At 33.4% G+C, this 18,338-nt stretch overlaps 28 non-coding genes across 28 annotated transcripts; all 28 read right to left on the bottom strand.

Moving 5' to 3' along the window:
• Window positions 1-488: 488 nt before the first annotated feature.
• TRNAW-CCA (transfer RNA tryptophan (anticodon CCA)) lies at window positions 489-560 on the bottom strand. The gene has a single exon. It is a non-coding gene; the product is annotated as a tRNA-Trp (tRNA).
• A 573-nt stretch (window positions 561-1,133) lies between these two features.
• TRNAW-CCA (transfer RNA tryptophan (anticodon CCA)) lies at window positions 1,134-1,205 on the bottom strand. Its single transcript has one exon. It is a non-coding gene; the product is annotated as a tRNA-Trp (tRNA).
• Window positions 1,206-1,778: 573 nt separating this feature from the next.
• On the bottom strand, window positions 1,779-1,850 carry TRNAW-CCA (transfer RNA tryptophan (anticodon CCA)). The gene has a single exon. It is a non-coding gene; the product is annotated as a tRNA-Trp (tRNA).
• A 573-nt stretch (window positions 1,851-2,423) lies between these two features.
• TRNAW-CCA (transfer RNA tryptophan (anticodon CCA)) lies at window positions 2,424-2,495 on the bottom strand. The gene has a single exon. It is a non-coding gene; the product is annotated as a tRNA-Trp (tRNA).
• A 573-nt stretch (window positions 2,496-3,068) lies between these two features.
• TRNAC-GCA (transfer RNA cysteine (anticodon GCA)) lies at window positions 3,069-3,140 on the bottom strand. Its single transcript has one exon. It is a non-coding gene; the product is annotated as a tRNA-Cys (tRNA).
• Window positions 3,141-3,704: 564 nt separating this feature from the next.
• Window positions 3,705-3,776, bottom strand: TRNAW-CCA (transfer RNA tryptophan (anticodon CCA)). The gene has a single exon. It is a non-coding gene; the product is annotated as a tRNA-Trp (tRNA).
• Window positions 3,777-4,349: 573 nt separating this feature from the next.
• On the bottom strand, window positions 4,350-4,421 carry TRNAW-CCA (transfer RNA tryptophan (anticodon CCA)). Its single transcript has one exon. It is a non-coding gene; the product is annotated as a tRNA-Trp (tRNA).
• A 573-nt stretch (window positions 4,422-4,994) lies between these two features.
• TRNAW-CCA (transfer RNA tryptophan (anticodon CCA)) lies at window positions 4,995-5,066 on the bottom strand. Its single transcript has one exon. It is a non-coding gene; the product is annotated as a tRNA-Trp (tRNA).
• Window positions 5,067-5,639: 573 nt separating this feature from the next.
• Window positions 5,640-5,711, bottom strand: TRNAW-CCA (transfer RNA tryptophan (anticodon CCA)). Its single transcript has one exon. It is a non-coding gene; the product is annotated as a tRNA-Trp (tRNA).
• Window positions 5,712-6,284: 573 nt separating this feature from the next.
• TRNAW-CCA (transfer RNA tryptophan (anticodon CCA)) lies at window positions 6,285-6,356 on the bottom strand. The gene has a single exon. It is a non-coding gene; the product is annotated as a tRNA-Trp (tRNA).
• A 573-nt stretch (window positions 6,357-6,929) lies between these two features.
• On the bottom strand, window positions 6,930-7,001 carry TRNAW-CCA (transfer RNA tryptophan (anticodon CCA)). The gene has a single exon. It is a non-coding gene; the product is annotated as a tRNA-Trp (tRNA).
• Window positions 7,002-7,574: 573 nt separating this feature from the next.
• Window positions 7,575-7,646, bottom strand: TRNAW-CCA (transfer RNA tryptophan (anticodon CCA)). The gene has a single exon. It is a non-coding gene; the product is annotated as a tRNA-Trp (tRNA).
• Window positions 7,647-8,219: 573 nt separating this feature from the next.
• Window positions 8,220-8,291, bottom strand: TRNAW-CCA (transfer RNA tryptophan (anticodon CCA)). The gene has a single exon. It is a non-coding gene; the product is annotated as a tRNA-Trp (tRNA).
• Window positions 8,292-8,863: 572 nt separating this feature from the next.
• Window positions 8,864-8,935, bottom strand: TRNAW-CCA (transfer RNA tryptophan (anticodon CCA)). Its single transcript has one exon. It is a non-coding gene; the product is annotated as a tRNA-Trp (tRNA).
• A 573-nt stretch (window positions 8,936-9,508) lies between these two features.
• TRNAW-CCA (transfer RNA tryptophan (anticodon CCA)) lies at window positions 9,509-9,580 on the bottom strand. Its single transcript has one exon. It is a non-coding gene; the product is annotated as a tRNA-Trp (tRNA).
• Window positions 9,581-10,153: 573 nt separating this feature from the next.
• TRNAW-CCA (transfer RNA tryptophan (anticodon CCA)) lies at window positions 10,154-10,225 on the bottom strand. Its single transcript has one exon. It is a non-coding gene; the product is annotated as a tRNA-Trp (tRNA).
• A 573-nt stretch (window positions 10,226-10,798) lies between these two features.
• TRNAW-CCA (transfer RNA tryptophan (anticodon CCA)) lies at window positions 10,799-10,870 on the bottom strand. The gene has a single exon. It is a non-coding gene; the product is annotated as a tRNA-Trp (tRNA).
• Window positions 10,871-11,443: 573 nt separating this feature from the next.
• TRNAW-CCA (transfer RNA tryptophan (anticodon CCA)) lies at window positions 11,444-11,515 on the bottom strand. The gene has a single exon. It is a non-coding gene; the product is annotated as a tRNA-Trp (tRNA).
• Window positions 11,516-12,087: 572 nt separating this feature from the next.
• Window positions 12,088-12,159, bottom strand: TRNAW-CCA (transfer RNA tryptophan (anticodon CCA)). Its single transcript has one exon. It is a non-coding gene; the product is annotated as a tRNA-Trp (tRNA).
• Window positions 12,160-12,732: 573 nt separating this feature from the next.
• On the bottom strand, window positions 12,733-12,804 carry TRNAW-CCA (transfer RNA tryptophan (anticodon CCA)). Its single transcript has one exon. It is a non-coding gene; the product is annotated as a tRNA-Trp (tRNA).
• A 573-nt stretch (window positions 12,805-13,377) lies between these two features.
• On the bottom strand, window positions 13,378-13,449 carry TRNAW-CCA (transfer RNA tryptophan (anticodon CCA)). Its single transcript has one exon. It is a non-coding gene; the product is annotated as a tRNA-Trp (tRNA).
• A 573-nt stretch (window positions 13,450-14,022) lies between these two features.
• Window positions 14,023-14,094, bottom strand: TRNAW-CCA (transfer RNA tryptophan (anticodon CCA)). The gene has a single exon. It is a non-coding gene; the product is annotated as a tRNA-Trp (tRNA).
• Window positions 14,095-14,667: 573 nt separating this feature from the next.
• Window positions 14,668-14,739, bottom strand: TRNAW-CCA (transfer RNA tryptophan (anticodon CCA)). Its single transcript has one exon. It is a non-coding gene; the product is annotated as a tRNA-Trp (tRNA).
• Window positions 14,740-15,312: 573 nt separating this feature from the next.
• Window positions 15,313-15,384, bottom strand: TRNAW-CCA (transfer RNA tryptophan (anticodon CCA)). Its single transcript has one exon. It is a non-coding gene; the product is annotated as a tRNA-Trp (tRNA).
• Window positions 15,385-15,957: 573 nt separating this feature from the next.
• On the bottom strand, window positions 15,958-16,029 carry TRNAW-CCA (transfer RNA tryptophan (anticodon CCA)). The gene has a single exon. It is a non-coding gene; the product is annotated as a tRNA-Trp (tRNA).
• A 564-nt stretch (window positions 16,030-16,593) lies between these two features.
• TRNAW-CCA (transfer RNA tryptophan (anticodon CCA)) lies at window positions 16,594-16,665 on the bottom strand. The gene has a single exon. It is a non-coding gene; the product is annotated as a tRNA-Trp (tRNA).
• Window positions 16,666-17,238: 573 nt separating this feature from the next.
• On the bottom strand, window positions 17,239-17,310 carry TRNAW-CCA (transfer RNA tryptophan (anticodon CCA)). The gene has a single exon. It is a non-coding gene; the product is annotated as a tRNA-Trp (tRNA).
• Window positions 17,311-17,883: 573 nt separating this feature from the next.
• On the bottom strand, window positions 17,884-17,955 carry TRNAW-CCA (transfer RNA tryptophan (anticodon CCA)). The gene has a single exon. It is a non-coding gene; the product is annotated as a tRNA-Trp (tRNA).
• Between the last annotated feature and the right edge of the window lie 383 nt (window positions 17,956-18,338).

Raw genomic sequence — 18,338 nt, 5'->3', positions numbered from 1 at the left:
ATTGATAAGCAAACAAGCCCACATCTTTGCTTCCATAACCAAAGAATATGACTGTTTGTCTTTCCTTAAATGTAGTCATTATTCTTAGCAAAATAAGTAAGCTGAAAGGAAAAATTGATCAAAAAAATCAAATTACTTCTAAATGTCTTACAAAATAAAGTAATTGTTGGTGTTAGCACTTATGTAAAATTTTGAAGATGTAAGTTACCGGAATTGAAATGATGCAATATGAAACAAAACTTAATCATAAAGAAACCAAGAGTACAGAGTATGCTTCAATGTCAAGATATGGTGATGTCCAATTAACTGGGTATTTTTTGTATAAGTATTATGAGAAATGAGCAGAATGGGCATTTATTATGAAACTGTGCAGGTGATATAGTTATCCCTGTGAGCAAATATCACATTACAGAAGGTGGATGACAGACTTTGCAATTTGTTTCTTTTATGGTGTTTCATTTGGTAAATTTCATCTTCAAAATGGTGATTGACCCCGACGTGATTTGAACACGCAACCTTCTGATCTGGAGTCAGACGCGCTACCGTTGCGCCACGAGGTCATTTATGAGCAATGGTTTGTTTACTGATTGCGGTGCTTTAGACGATAAATATACTTTCTGTAAAAACTGAATCAAGAATTTGGTTATTGATAAGCAAACAAGCCCACATCTTTGCTTCCATAACCAAAGAATATGACTGTTTGTCTTTCCTTAAATGTAGTCATTATTCTTAGCAAAATAAGTAAGCTGAAAGGAAAAATTGATCAAAAAAATCAAATTACTTCTAAATGTCTTACAAAATAAAGTAATTGTTGGTGTTAGCACTTATGTAAAATTTTGAAGTTGTCTGTGACCGGAATTGAAATGATGCAATATGAAACAAAACTTAATCATAAAGAAACCAAGAGTACAGAGTATGCTTCAATGTCAAGATATGGTGATGTCAAATTAACTGGGTATTTTTTGTATAAGTATTATGAGAAATGAGCAGAATGGGCATTTATTATGAAACTGTGCAGGTGATATAATTATCCCTGTGAGCAAATATCACATTACAGAAGGTGGATGACAGACTTGGCAATTTGTTTCTTTTATGGTGTTTCATTTGGTAAATTTCATCTATAAAATGGTAATTGACCCCGACGTGATTTGAACACGCAACCTTCTGATCTGGAGTCAGACGCGCTACTGTTGCGCCACGAGGTCATTTATGAGCAATGGTTTGTTTACTGATTGCGGTGCTTTAGACGATAAATATACTTTCTGTAAAAACTGAATTAAGAATTTGGTTATTTATAAGCAAACAAGCCCACATCTTTGCTTCCATAACCAAAGAATATGACTGTTTGTCTTTCCTTAAATGTAGTCATTATTCTTAGCAAAATAAGTAAGCTGAAAGGAAAAATTTATCAAAAAAATCAAATTACTTCTAAATGTCTTACAAAATAAAGTAATTGTTGGTGTAAGCACTTATGTAAAATTTTGAAGTTGTAAGTGACCGGAATTGAAATGATGCAATATGAAACAAAACTTAATCATAAAGAAACCAAGAGTACAGAGTATGCTTCAATGTCAAGATATGGTGATGTCCAATTAACTGGGTATTTTTTGTATAAGTAATATGAGAAATGAGCAGAATGGGCATTTATTATGAAACTGTGCAGGTGATATAGTTATCCCTGTGAGCAAATATCACATTACAGAAGGTGGATGACAGACTTGGCAATTTGTTTCTTTTATGGTGTTTCATTTGGTAAATTTCATCTTCAAAATGGTAATTGACCCCGTCGTGATTTGAACACGCAACCTTCTGATCTGGAGTCAGACGCGCTACCGTTGTGCCACGAGGTCATTTATGAGCAATGGTTTGTTTACTGATTGCGGTGCTTTAGACGATAAGTATACTTTCTGTAAAAACTGAATCAAGAATTTGGTTATTGATAAGCAATCAAGCCCACATCTTTGCTTCCATAACCAAAGAATATGACTGTTTGTCTTTCCTTAAATGTAGTCATTATTCTTAGCAAAATAAGTAAGCTGAAAGGAAAAATTGATCAAAAAAATCAAATTACTTCTAAATGTCTTACAAAATAAAGTAATTGTTGGTGTTAGCACTTATGTAAAATTTTGAAGATGTAAGTTACCGTAATTGAAATGATGCAATATGAAACAAAACTTAATCATAAAGAAACCAAGAGTACAGAGTATGCTTCAATGTCAAGATATGGTGATGTCCAATTAACTGGGTATTTTTTGTATAAGTATTATGAGAAATGAGCAGAATGGGCATTTATTATGAAACTGTGCAGGTTATATAATTATCCCTGTGAGCAAATATCACATTACAGAAGGTGGATGACAGACTTGGCAATTTGTTTCTTTTATGGTGTTTCATTTGGTAAATTTCATGTTCAAAATGGTAATTGACCCCGACGTGATTTGAATACGCAACCTTCTGATCTGGAGTCAGACGCGCTACCGTTGCGCCACGAGGTCATTTATGAGCAATGGTTTGTTTACTGATTGCGGTGCTTTAGACGATAAGTATACTTTCTGTAAAAACTGAATCAAGAATTTGGTTATTGATAAGCAAACAAGCCCACATCTTTGCTTCCATAACCAAAGAATATGACTGTTTGTCTTTCCTTAAATGTAGTCATTATTCTTAGCAAAATAAGTAAGCTGAAAGGAAAAATTGATCAAAAAAATCAAATTACTTCTAAATGTCTTACAAAATAAAGTAATTGTTGGTGTTAGCACTTATGTAAAATTTTGAAGATGTAAGTTACCGGAATTGAAATGATGCAATATGAAACAAAACTTAATCATAAAGAAACCAAGAGTACAGAGTGTGCTTCAATGTCAAGATATGGTGATGTCAAATTAACTGGGTATTTTTTGTATAAGTATTATGAGAAATGAGCAGAATGGGCATTTATTATGAAACTGTGCAGGTGATATAGTTATCCCTGTGAGCAAATATCACATTACAGAAGGTGGATGACAGACTTGGCAATTTGTTTCTTTTATGGTGTTTCATTTGGTAAATTTCATCTTCAAAATGGTAATTGACCCCGACGTGATTTGAACACGCAACCTTCTGATCTGCAGTCAGACGCGCTACCGTTGCGCCTCGAGGTCATTTATGAGCAATGGTTTGTTTACTGATTGCGGTGCTTTAGACGATAAATATACTTTCTGTAAAACCTGAATCAAGAATTTGGTTATTGATAAGCAAACAAGCCCACATCTTTGCTTCCATAACCAAAGAATATGACTGTTTGTCTTTCCTTAAATGTAGTCATTATTCTTAGCAAAATAAGTAAGCTGAAAGGAAAAATTGATCAAAAAAATAAAATTACTTCTAAATGTCTTACAAAATAAAGTAATTGTTGGTGTTAGCACTTATGTAAAATTTTGAAGATGTAAGTTACCGGAATTGAAATGATGCAATATGAAACAAAACTTAATCATAAAGAAACCAAGAGTACAGAGTATGCTTCAATGTCAAGATATGGTGATGTCCAATTAACTGGGTATTTTTTGTATAAGTATTATGAGAAATGAGCATTTATTATGAAACTGTGCAGGTGATATAGTTATCCCTGTGAGCAAATATCACATTACAGAAGGTGGATGACAGACTTGGCAATTTGTTTCTTTTATGGTGTTTCATTTGGTAAATTTCATCTATAAAATGGTAATTGACCCCGACGTGATTTGAACACGCAACCTTCTGATCTGGAGTCAGACGCGCTACTGTTGCGCCACGAGGTCATTAATGAGCAATGGTTTGTTTACTGATTGCGGTGCTTTAGACGATAAATATACTTTCTGTAAAAACTGAATCAAGAATTTGGTTATTGATAAGCAAACAAGCCCACATCTTTGCTTCCATAACCAAAGAATATGACTGTTTGTCTTTCCTTAAATGTAGTCATTATTCTTAGCAAAATAAGTAAGCTGAAAGGAAAAATTGATCAAAAAAATCAAATTACTTCTAAATGTCTTACAAAATAAAGTAATTGTTGGTGTAAGCACTTATGTAAAATTTTGAAGTTGTAAGTGACCGGAATTGAAATGATGCAATATGAAACAAAACTTAATCATAAAGAAACCAAGAGTACAGAGTATGCTTCAATGTCAAGATATGGTGATGTCCAATTAACTGGGTATTTTTTGTATAAGTAATATGAGAAATGAGCAGAATGGGCATTTATTATGAAACTGTGCAGGTGATATAGTTATCTCTGTGAGCAAATATCACATTACAGAAGGTGGATGACAGACTTGGCAATTTGTTTCTTTTATGGTGTTTCATTTGGTAAATTTCATCTTCAAAATGGCAATTGACCCCGACGTGATTTGAACACGCAACCTTCTGATCTGGAGTCAGACGCGCTACCGTTGTGCCACGAGGTCATTTATGAGCAATGGTTTGTTTACTGATTGCAGTGCTTTAGACGATAAGTATACTTTCTGTAAAAACTGAATCAAGAATTTGGTTATTGATAAGCAAACAAGCCCACATCTTTGCTTCCATAACCAAAGAATATGACTGTTTGTCTTTCCTTAAATGTAGTCATTATTCTTAGCAAAATAAGTAAGCTGAAAGGAAAAATTGATCAAAAAAATCAAATTACTTCTAAATGTCTTACAAAATAAAGTAATTGTTGGTGTTAGCACTTATGTAAAATTTTGAAGATGTAAGTTACCGGAATTGAAATGATGCAATATGAAACAAAACTTAATCATAAAGAAACCAAGAGTACAGAGTATGCTTCAATGTCAAGATATGGTGATGTCCAATTAACTGGGTATTTTTTGTATAAGTATTATGAGAAATGAGCAGAATGGGCATTTATTATGAAACTGTGCAGGTGATATAGTTATCCCTGTGAGCAAATATCACATTACAGAAGGTGGATGACAGACTTTGCAATTTGTTTCTTTTATGGTGTTTCATTTGGTAAATTTCATCTTCAAAATGGTGATTGACCCCGACGTGATTTGAACACGCAACCTTCTGATCTGGAGTCAGACGCGCTACCGTTGCGCCACGAGGTCATTTATGAGCAATGGTTTGTTTACTGATTGCGGTGCTTTAGACGATAAATATACTTTCTGTAAAAACTGAATCAAGAATTTGGTTATTGATAAGCAAACAAGCCCACATCTTTGCTTCCATAACCAAAGAATATGACTGTTTGTCTTTCCTTAAATGTAGTCATTATTCTTAGCAAAATAAGTAAGCTGAAAGGAAAAATTGATCAAAAAAATCAAATTACTTCTAAATGTCTTACAAAATAAAGTAATTGTTGGTGTTAGCACTTATGTAAAATTTTGAAGTTGTCTGTGACCGGAATTGAAATGATGCAATATGAAACAAAACTTAATCATAAAGAAACCAAGAGTACAGAGTATGCTTCAATGTCAAGATATGGTGATGTCAAATTAACTGGGTATTTTTTGTATAAGTATTATGAGAAATGAGCAGAATGGGCATTTATTATGAAACTGTGCAGGTGATATAATTATCCCTGTGAGCAAATATCACATTACAGAAGGTGGATGACAGACTTGGCAATTTGTTTCTTTTATGGTGTTTCATTTGGTAAATTTCATCTATAAAATGGTAATTGACCCCGACGTGATTTGAACACGCAACCTTCTGATCTGGAGTCAGACGCGCTACTGTTGCGCCACGAGGTCATTTATGAGCAATGGTTTGTTTACTGATTGCGGTGCTTTAGACGATAAATATACTTTCTGTAAAAACTGAATTAAGAATTTGGTTATTTATAAGCAAACAAGCCCACATCTTTGCTTCCATAACCAAAGAATATGACTGTTTGTCTTTCCTTAAATGTAGTCATTATTCTTAGCAAAATAAGTAAGCTGAAAGGAAAAATTTATCAAAAAAATCAAATTACTTCTAAATGTCTTACAAAATAAAGTAATTGTTGGTGTAAGCACTTATGTAAAATTTTGAAGTTGTAAGTGACCGGAATTGAAATGATGCAATATGAAACAAAACTTAATCATAAAGAAACCAAGAGTACAGAGTATGCTTCAATGTCAAGATATGGTGATGTCCAATTAACTGGGTATTTTTTGTATAAGTAATATGAGAAATGAGCAGAATGGGCATTTATTATGAAACTGTGCAGGTGATATAGTTATCCCTGTGAGCAAATATCACATTACAGAAGGTGGATGACAGACTTGGCAATTTGTTTCTTTTATGGTGTTTCATTTGGTAAATTTCATCTTCAAAATGGTAATTGACCCCGTCGTGATTTGAACACGCAACCTTCTGATCTGGAGTCAGACGCGCTACCGTTGTGCCACGAGGTCATTTATGAGCAATGGTTTGTTTACTGATTGCGGTGCTTTAGACGATAAGTATACTTTCTGTAAAAACTGAATCAAGAATTTGGTTATTGATAAGCAATCAAGCCCACATCTTTGCTTCCATAACCAAAGAATATGACTGTTTGTCTTTCCTTAAATGTAGTCATTATTCTTAGCAAAATAAGTAAGCTGAAAGGAAAAATTGATCAAAAAAATCAAATTACTTCTAAATGTCTTACAAAATAAAGTAATTGTTGGTGTTAGCACTTATGTAAAATTTTGAAGATGTAAGTTACCGGAATTGAAATGATGCAATATGAAACAAAACTTAATCATAAAGAAACCAAGAGTACAGAGTATGCTTCAATGTCAAGATATGGTGATGTCCAATTAACTGGGTATTTTTTGTATAAGTATTATGAGAAATGAGCAGAATGGGCATTTATTATGAAACTGTGCAGGTTATATAATTATCCCTGTGAGCAAATATCACATTACAGAAGGTGGATGACAGACTTGGCAATTTGTTTCTTTTATGGTGTTTCATTTGGTAAATTTCATGTTCAAAATGGTAATTGACCCCGACGTGATTTGAATACGCAACCTTCTGATCTGGAGTCAGACGCGCTACCGTTGCGCCACGAGGTCATTTATGAGCAATGGTTTGTTTACTGATTGCGGTGCTTTAGACGATAAATATACTTTCTGTAAAAACTGAATCAAGAATTTGGTTATTGATAAGCAAACAAGCCCACATCTTTGCTTCCATAACCAAAGAATATGACTGTTTGTCTTTCCTTAAATGTAGTCATTATTCTTAGCAAAATAAGTAAGCTGAAAGGAAAAATTGATCAAAAAAATCTAATTACTTCTAAATGTCTTACAAAATAAAGTAATTGTTGGTGTAAGCACTGATGTAAAATTTTTAAGTTGTAAGTGACCGGAATTGAAATGATGCAATATGAAACAAAACTTAATCATAAAGAAACCAAGAGTACAGAGTATGCTTCAATGTCAAGATATGGTGATGTCCAATTAACTGGGTATTTTTTGTATAAGTAATATGAGAAATGAGCAGAATGGGCATTTATTATGAAACTGTGCAGGTGATATAGTTATCCCTGTGAGCAAATATCACATTACAGAAGGTGGATGACAGACTTGGCAATTTGTTTCTTTTATGGTGTTTTATTTGGTAAATTTCATCTTCAAAATGGTAATTGACCCCGACGTGATTTGAACACGCAACCTTCTGATCTGGAGTCAGACGCGCTACCGTTGTGCCATGAGGTCATTTATGAGCAATGGTTTGTTTACTGATTGCGGTGCTTTAGACGATAAGTATACTTTCTGTAAAAACTGAATCAAGAATTTGGTTATTGATAAGCAAACAAGCCCACATCTTTGCTTCCATAACCAAAGAATATGACTGTTTGTCTTTCCTTAAATGTAGTCATTATTCTTAGCAAAATAAGTAAGCTGAAAGGAAAAATTGATCAAAAAAATCAAATTACTTCTAAATGTCTTACAAAATAAAGTAATTGTTGGTGTTAGCACTTATGTAAAATTTTGAAGATGTAAGTTACCGGAATTGAAATGATGCAATATGAAACAAAACTTAATCATAAAGAAACCAAGAGTACAGAGTATGCTTCAATGTCAAGATATGGTGATGTCAAATTAACTGGGTATTTTTTGTATAAGTATTATGAGAAATGAGCAGAATGGGCATTTATTATGAAACTGTGCAGGTGATATAGTTATCCCTGTGAGCAAATATCACATTACAGAAGGTGGATGACAGACTTGGCAATTTGTTTCTTTTATGGTGTTTCATTTGGTAAATTTCATCTTCAAAATGGTAATTGACCCCGACGTGATTTGAACACGCAACCTTCTGATCTGGAGTCAGACGCGCTACCGTTGCGCCACGAGGTCATTTATGAGCAATGGTTTGTTTACTGATTGCGGTGCTTTAGACGATAAATATACTTTCTGTAAAAACTGAATCAAGAATTTGGTATTGATAAGCAAACAAGCCCACATCTTTGCTTCCATAACCAAAGAATATGACTGTTTGTCTTTCCTTAAATGTAGTCATTATTCTTAGCAAAATAAGTAAGCTGAAAGGAAAAATTGATCAAAAAAATAAAATTACTTCTAAATGTCTTACAAAATAAAGTAATTGTTGGTGTTAGCACTTACGTAAAATTTTGAAGTTGTCTGTGACCGGAATTGAAATGATGTAATATGAAACAAAACTTAGTCATAAAGAAACCAAGAGTACAGAGTATGCTTCAATGTCAAGATATGGTGATGTCAAATTAACTGGGTATTTTTTGTATAAGTATTATGAGAAATGAGCAGAATGGGCATTTATTATGAAACTGTGCAGGTGATATAGTTATCTCTGTGAGCAAATATCACATTACAGAAGGTGGATGACAGACTTGGCAATTTGTTTCTTTTATGGTGTTTCATTTGGTAAATTTCATCTATAAAATGGTAATTGACCCCGACGTGATTTGAACACGCAACCTTCTGATCTGGAGTCAGACGCGCTACTGTTGCGCCACGAGGTCATTTATGAGCAATGGTTTGTTTACTGATTGCGGTGCTTTAGACGATAAATATACTTTCTGTAAAAACTGAATCAAGAATTTGGTTATTGATAAGCAAACAAGCCCACATCTTTGCTTCCATAACCAAAGAATATGACTGTTTGTCTTTCCTTAAATGTAGTCATTATTCTTAGCAAAATAAGTAAGCTGAAAGGAAAAATTGATCAAAAAAATCAAATTACTTCTAAATGTCTTACAAAATAAAGTAATTGTTGGTGTAAGCACTTATGTAAAATTTTGAAGTTGTAAGTGACCGGAATTGAAATGATGCAATATGAAACAAAACTTAATCATAAAGAAACCAAGAGTACAGAGTATGCTTCAATGTCAAGATATGGTGATGTCCAATTAACTGGGTATTTTTTGTATAAGTAATATGAGAAATGAGCAGAATGGGCATTTATTATGAAACTGTGCAGGTGATATAGTTATCCCTGTGAGCAAATATCACATTACAGAAGGTGGATGACAGACTTGGCAATTTGTTTCTTTTATGGTGTTTCATTTGGTAAATTTCATCTTCAAAATGGCAATTGACCCCGACGTGATTTGAACACGCAACCTTCTGATCTGGAGTCAGACGCGCTACCGTTGTGCCACGAGGTCATTTATGAGCAATGGTTTGTTTACTGATTGCGGTGCTTTAGACGATAAGTATACTTTCTGTAAAAACTGAATCAAGAATTTGGTTATTGATAAGCAAACAAGCCCACATCTTTGCTTCCATAACCAAAGAATATGACTGTTTGTCTTTCCTTAAATGTAGTCATTATTCTTAGCAAAATAAGTAAGCTGAAAGGAAAAATTGATCAAAAAAATCAAATTACTTCTAAATGTCTTACAAAATAAAGTAATTGTTGGTGTTAGCACTTATGTAAAATTTTGAAGATGTAAGTTACCGGAATTGAAATGATGCAATATGAAACAAAACTTAATCATAAAGAAACCAAGAGTACAGAGTATGCTTCAATGTCAAGATATGGTGATGTCCAATTAACTGGGTATTTTTTGTATAAGTATTATGAGAAATGAGCAGAATGGGCATTTATTATGAAACTGTGCAGGTTATATAATTATCCCTGTGAGCAAATATCACATTACAGAAGGTGGATGACAGACTTGGCAATTTGTTTCTTTTATGGTGTTTCATTTGGTAAATTTCATGTTCAAAATGGTAATTGACCCCGACGTGATTTGAATACGCAACCTTCTGATCTGGAGTCAGACGCGCTACCGTTGCGCCACGAGGTCATTTATGAGCAATGGTTTGTTTACTGATTGCGGTGCTTTAGACGATAAATATACTTTCTGTAAAAACTGAATCAAGAATTTGGTTATTGATAAGCAAACAAGCCCACATCTTTGCTTCCATAACCAAAGAATATGACTGTTTGTCTTTCCTTAAATGTAGTCATTATTCTTAGCAAAATAAGTAAGCTGAAAGGAAAAATTGATCAAAAAAATCTAATTACTTCTAAATGTCTTACAAAATAAAGTAATTGTTGGTGTAAGCACTGATGTAAAATTTTTAAGTTGTAAGTGACCGGAATTGAAATGATGCAATATGAAACAAAACTTAATCATAAAGAAACCAAGAGTACAGAGTATGCTTCAATGTCAAGATATGGTGATGTCCAATTAACTGGGTATTTTTTGTATAAGTAATATGAGAAATGAGCAGAATGGGCATTTATTATGAAACTGTGCAGGTGATATAGTTATCCCTGTGAGCAAATATCACATTACAGAAGGTGGATGACAGACTTGGCAATTTGTTTCTTTTATGGTGTTTTATTTGGTAAATTTCATCTTCAAAATGGTAATTGACCCCGACGTGATTTGAACACGCAACCTTCTGATCTGGAGTCAGACGCGCTACCGTTGTGCCATGAGGTCATTTATGAGCAATGGTTTGTTTACTGATTGCGGTGCTTTAGACGATAAGTATACTTTCTGTAAAAACTGAATCAAGAATTTGGTTATTGATAAGCAAACAAGCCCACATCTTTGCTTCCATAACCAAAGAATATGACTGTTTGTCTTTCCTTAAATGTAGTCATTATTCTTAGCAAAATAAGTAAGCTGAAAGGAAAAATTGATCAAAAAAATCAAATTACTTCTAAATGTCTTACAAAATAAAGTAATTGTTGGTGTTAGCACTTATGTAAAATTTTGAAGATGTAAGTTACCGGAATTGAAATGATGCAATATGAAACAAAACTTAATCATAAAGAAACCAAGAGTACAGAGTATGCTTCAATGTCAAGATATGGTGATGTCAAATTAACTGGGTATTTTTTGTATAAGTATTATGAGAAATGAGCAGAATGGGCATTTATTATGAAACTGTGCAGGTGATATAGTTATCCCTGTGAGCAAATATCACATTACAGAAGGTGGATGACAGACTTGGCAATTTGTTTCTTTTATGGTGTTTCATTTGGTAAATTTCATCTTCAAAATGGTAATTGACCCCGACGTGATTTGAACACGCAACCTTCTGATCTGGAGTCAGACGCGCTACCGTTGCGCCACGAGGTCATTTATGAGCAATGGTTTGTTTACTGATTGCGGTGCTTTAGACGATAAATATACTTTCTGTAAAAACTGAATCAAGAATTTGGTATTGATAAGCAAACAAGCCCACATCTTTGCTTCCATAACCAAAGAATATGACTGTTTGTCTTTCCTTAAATGTAGTCATTATTCTTAGCAAAATAAGTAAGCTGAAAGGAAAAATTGATCAAAAAAATAAAATTACTTCTAAATGTCTTACAAAATAAAGTAATTGTTGGTGTTAGCACTTACGTAAAATTTTGAAGTTGTCTGTGACCGGAATTGAAATGATGTAATATGAAACAAAACTTAGTCATAAAGAAACCAAGAGTACAGAGTATGCTTCAATGTCAAGATATGGTGATGTCAAATTAACTGGGTATTTTTTGTATAAGTATTATGAGAAATGAGCAGAATGGGCATTTATTATGAAACTGTGCAGGTGATATAGTTATCTCTGTGAGCAAATATCACATTACAGAAGGTGGATGACAGACTTGGCAATTTGTTTCTTTTATGGTGTTTCATTTGGTAAATTTCATCTATAAAATGGTAATTGACCCCGACGTGATTTGAACACGCAACCTTCTGATCTGGAGTCAGACGCGCTACTGTTGCGCCACGAGGTCATTTATGAGCAATGGTTTGTTTACTGATTGCGGTGCTTTAGACGATAAATATACTTTCTGTAAAAACTGAATCAAGAATTTGGTTATTGATAAGCAAACAAGCCCACATCTTTGCTTCCATAACCAAAGAATATGACTGTTTGTCTTTCCTTAAATGTAGTCATTATTCTTAGCAAAATAAGTAAGCTGAAAGGAAAAATTGATCAAAAAAATCAAATTACTTCTAAATGTCTTACAAAATAAAGTAATTGTTGGTGTAAGCACTTATGTAAAATTTTGAAGTTGTAAGTGACCGGAATTGAAATGATGCAATATGAAACAAAACTTAATCATAAAGAAACCAAGAGTACAGAGTATGCTTCAATGTCAAGATATGGTGATGTCCAATTAACTGGGTATTTTTTGTATAAGTAATATGAGAAATGAGCAGAATGGGCATTTATTATGAAACTGTGCAGGTGATATAGTTATCCCTGTGAGCAAATATCACATTACAGAAGGTGGATGACAGACTTGGCAATTTGTTTCTTTTATGGTGTTTCATTTGGTAAATTTCATCTTCAAAATGGCAATTGACCCCGACGTGATTTGAACACGCAACCTTCTGATCTGGAGTCAGACGCGCTACCGTTGTGCCACGAGGTCATTTATGAGCAATGGTTTGTTTACTGATTGCGGTGCTTTAGACGATAAGTATACTTTCTGTAAAAACTGAATCAAGAATTTGGTTATTGATAAGCAAACAAGCCCACATCTTTGCTTCCATAACCAAAGAATATGACTGTTTGTCTTTCCTTAAATGTAGTCATTATTCTTAGCAAAATAAGTAACCTGAAAGGAAAAATTTATCAAAAAAATCAAATTACTTCTAAATGTCTTACAAAATAAAGTAATTGTTGGTGTTAGCACTTATGTAAAATTTTGAAGATGTAAGTTACCGGAATTGAAATGATGCAATATGAAACAAAACTTAATCATAAAGAAACCAAGAGTACAGAGTATGCTTCAATGTCAAGATATGGTGATGTCCAATTAACTGGGTATTTTTTGTATAAGTATTATGAGAAATGAGCAGAATGGGCATTTATTATGAAACTGTGCAGGTGATATAGTTATCCCTGTGAGCAAATATCACATTACAGAAGGTGGATGACAGACTTTGCAATTTGTTTCTTTTATGGTGTTTCATTTGGTAAATTTCATCTTCAAAATGGTAATTGACCCCGACGTGATTTGAACACGCAACCTTCTGATCTGGAGTCAGACGCGCTACCGTTGCGCCACGAGGTCATTTATGAGCAATGGTTTGTTTACTGATTGCGGTGCTTTAGACGATAAATATACTTTCTGTAAAAACTGAATCAAGAATTTGGTTATTGATAAGCAAACAAGCCCACATCTTTGCTTCCATAACCAAAGAATATGACTGTTTGTCTTTCCTTAAATGTAGTCATTATTCTTAGCAAAATAAGTAAGCTGAAAGGAAAAATTGATCAAAAAAATCAAATTACTTCTAAATGTCTTACAAAATAAAGTAATTGTTGGTGTTAGCACTTATGTAAAATTTTGAAGTTGTCTGTGACCGGAATTGAAATGATGCAATATGAAACAAAACTTAATCATAAAGAAACCAAGAGTACAGAGTATGCTTCAATGTCAAGATATGGTGATGTCAAATTAACTGGGTATTTTTTGTATAAGTATTATGAGAAATGAGCAGAATGGGCATTTATTATGAAACTGTGCAGGTGATATAGTTATCCCTGTGAGCAAATATCACATTACAGAAGGTGGATGACAGACTTGGCAATTTGTTTCTTTTATGGTGTTTCATTTGGTAAATTTCATCTATAAAATGGTAATTGACCCCGACGTGATTTGAACACGCAAACTTCTGATCTGGAGTCAGACGCGCTACTGTTGCGCCACGAGGTCATTTATGAGCAATGGTTTGTTTACTGATTGCGGTGCTTTAGACGATAAATATACTTTCTGTAAAAACTGAATCAAGAATTTGGTTATTGATAAGCAAACAAGCCCACATCTTTGCTTCCATAACCAAAGAATATGACTGTTTGTCTTTCCTTAAATGTAGTCATTATTCTTAGCAAAATAAGTAAGCTGAAAGGAAAAATTGATCAAAAAAATCAAATTACTTCTAAATGTCTTACAAAATAAAGTAATTGTTGGTGTAAGCACTTATGTAAAATTTTGAAGTTGTAAGTGACCGGAATTGAAATGATGCAATATGAAACAAAACTTAATCATAAAGAAACCAAGAGTACAGAGTATGCTTCAATGTCAAGATATGGTGATGTCCAATTAACTGGGTATTTTTTGTATAAGTAATATGAGAAATGAGCAGAATGGGCATTTATTATGAAACTGTGCAGGTGATATAGTTATCCCTGTGAGCAAATATCACATTACAGAAGGTGGATGACAGACTTGGCAATTTGTTTCTTTTATGGTGTTTCATTTGGTAAATTTCATCTTCAAAATGGTAATTGACCCCGACGTGATTTGAACACGCAAACTTCTGATCTGGAGTCAGACGCGCTACCGTTGTGCCACGAGGTCATTTATGAGCAATGGTTTGTTTACTGATTGCGGTGCTTTAGACGATAAGTATACTTTCTGTAAAAACTGAATCAAGAATTTGGTTATTGATAAGCAAACAAGCCCACATCTTTGCTTCCATAACCAAAGAATATGACTGTTTGTCTTTCCTTAAATGTAGTCATTATTCTTAGCAAAATAAGTAAGCTGAAAGGAAAAATTGATCAAAAAAATCAAATTACTTCTAAATGTCTTACAAAATAAAGTAATTGTTGGTGTTAGCACTTATGTAAAATTTTGAAGATGTAAGTTACCGGAATTGAAATGATGCAATATGAAACAAAACTTAATCATAAAGAAACCAAGAGTACAGAGTATGCTTCAATGTCAAGATATGCTGATGTCCAATTAACTGGGTATTTTTTGTATAAGTATTATGAGAAATGAGCAGAATGGGCATTTATTATGAAACTGTGCAGGTGATATAGTTATCCCTGTGAGCAAATATCACATTACAGAAGGTGGATGACAGACTTTGCAATTTGTTTCTTTTATGGTGTTTCATTTGGTAAATTTCATCTTCAAAATGGTAATTGACCCCGACGTGATTTGAACACGCAACCTTCTGATCTGGAGTCAGACGCGCTACCGTTGCGCCACGAGGTCATTTATGAGCAATGGTTTGTTTACTGATTGCGGTGCTTTAGACGATAAATATACTTTCTGTAAAAACTGAATCAAGAATTTGGTTATTGATAAGCAAACAAGCCCACATCTTTGCTTCCATAACCAAAGAATATGACTGTTTGTCTTTCCTTAAATGTAGTCATTATTCTTAGCAAAATAAGTAAGCTGAAAGGAAAAATTGATCAAAAAAATCAAATTACTTCTAAATGTCTTACAAAATAAAGTAATTGTTGGTGTTAGCACTTATGTAAAATTTTGAAGTTGTCTGTGACCGGAATTGAAATGATGCAATATGAAACAAAACTTAATCATAAAGAAACCAAGAGTACAGAGTATGCTTCAATGTCAAGATATGGTGATGTCAAATTAACTGGGTATTTTTTGTATAAGTATTATGAGAAATGAGCAGAATGGGCATTTATTATGAAACTGTGCAGGTGATATAGTTATCCCTGTGAGCAAATATTACATTACAGAAGGTGGATGACAGACTTGGCAATTTGTTTCTTTTATGGTGTTTCATTTGGTAAATTTCATCTATAAAATGGTAATTGACCCCGACGTGATTTGAACACGCAACCTTCTGATCTGGAGTCAGACGCGCTACTGTTGCGCCACGAGGTCATTTATGAGCAATGGTTTGTTTACTGATTGCGGTGCTTTAGACGATAAATATACTTTCTGTAAAAACTGAATCAAGAATTTGGTTATTGATAAGCAAACAAGCCCACATCTTTGCTTCCATAACCAAAGAATATGACTGTTTGTCTTTCCTTAAATGTAGTCATTATTCTTAGCAAAATAAGTAAGCTGAAAGGAAAAATTGATCAAAAAAATCAAATTACTTCTAAATGTCTTACAAAATAAAGTAATTGTTGGTGTAAGCACTTATGTAAAATTTTGAAGTTGTAAGTGACCGGAATTGAAATGATGCAATATGAAACAAAACTTAATCATAAAGAAACCAAGAGTACAGAGTATGCTTCAATGTCAAGATATGGTGATGTCCAATTAACTGGGTATTTTTTGTATAAGTAATATGAGAAATGAGCATTTATTATGAAACTGTGCAGGTGATATAGTTATCCCTGTGAGCAAATATCACATTACAGAAGGTGGATGACAGACTTGGCAATTTGTTTCTTTTATGGTGTTTCATTTGGTAAATTTCATCTTCAAAATGGTAATTGACCCCGACGTGATTTGAACACGCAAACTTCTGATCTGGAGTCAGACGCGCTACCGTTGTGCCACGAGGTCATTTATGAGCAATGGTTTGTTTACTGATTGCGGTGCTTTAGACGATAAGTATACTTTCTGTAAAAACTGAATCAAGAATTTGGTTATTGATAAGCAAACAAGCCCACATCTTTGCTTCCATAACCAAAGAATATGACTGTTTGTCTTTCCTTAAATGTAGTCATTATTCTTAGCAAAATAAGTAAGCTGAAAGGAAAAATTGATCAAAAAAATCAAATTACTTCTAAATGTCTTACAAAATAAAGTAATTGTTGGTGTTAGCACTTATGTAAAATTTTGAAGATGTAAGTTACCGGAATTGAAATGATGCAATATGAAACAAAACTTAATCATAAAGAAACCAAGAGTACAGAGTATGCTTCAATGTCAAGATATGGTGATGTCCAATTAACTGGGTATTTTTTGTATAAGTATTATGAGAAATGAGCAGAATGGGCATTTATTATGAAACTGTGCAGGTGATATAGTTATCCCTGTGAGCAAATATCACATTACAGAAGGTGGATGACAGACTTTGCAATTTGTTTCTTTTATGGTGTTTCATTTGGTAAATTTCATCTTCAAAATGGTAATTGACCCCGACGTGATTTGAACACGCAACCTTCTGATCTGGAGTCAGACGCGCTACCGTTGCGCCACGAGGTCATTTATGAGCAATGGTTTGTTTACTGATTGCGGTGCTTTAGACGATAAATATACTTTCTGTAAAAACTGAATCAAGAATTTGGTTATTGATAAGCAAACAAGCCCACATCTTTGCTTCCATAACCAAAGAATATGACTGTTTGTCTTTCCTTAAATGTAGTCATTATTCTTAGCAAAATAAGTAAGCTGAAAGGAAAAATTGATCAAAAAAATCAAATTACTTCTAAATGTCTTACAAAATAAAGTAATTGTTGGTGTTAGCACTTATGTAAAATTTTGAAGTTGTCTGTGACCGGAATTGAAATGATGCAATATGAAACAAAACTTAATCATAAAGAAACCAAGAGTACAGAGTATGCTTCAATGTCAAGATATGGTGATGTCAAATTAACTGGGTATTTTTTGTATAAGTATTATGAGAAATGAGCAGAATGGGCATTTATTACGAAACTGTGCAGGTGATATAGTTATCCCTGTGAGCAAATATCACATTACAGAAGGTGGATGACAGACTTGGCAATTTGTTTCTTTTATGGTGTTTCATTTGGTAAATTTCATCTATAAAATGGTAATTGACCCCGACGTGATTTGAACACGCAACCTTCTGATCTGGAGTCAGACGCGCTACTGTTGCGCCACGAGGTCATTTATGAGCAATGGTTTGTTTACTGATTGCGGTGCTTTAGACGATAAATATACTTTCTGTAAAAACTGAATCAAGAATTTGGTTATTGATAAGCAAACAAGCCCACATCTTTGCTTCCATAACCAAAGAATATGACTGTTTGTCTTTCCTTAAATGTAGTCATTATTCTTAGCAAAATAAGTAAGCTGAAAGGAAAAATTTATCAAAAAAATCAAATTACTTCTAAATGTCTTACAAAATAAAGTAATTGTTGGTGTAAGCACTTATGTAAAATTTTGAAGTTGTAAGTGACCGGAATTGAAATGATGCAATATGAAACAAAACTTAATCATAAAGAAACCAAGAGTACAGAGTATGCTTCAATGTCAAGATATGGTGATGT

This window comes from Pseudophryne corroboree, chromosome 6, assembly GCF_028390025.1.
Source record: "Pseudophryne corroboree isolate aPseCor3 chromosome 6, aPseCor3.hap2, whole genome shotgun sequence".
NCBI lineage: Eukaryota > Metazoa > Chordata > Amphibia > Anura > Myobatrachidae > Pseudophryne > Pseudophryne corroboree.
Note: the sequence above shows the minus strand (reverse complement) of the source record. Positions and strands in the feature narration are given on the sequence as shown.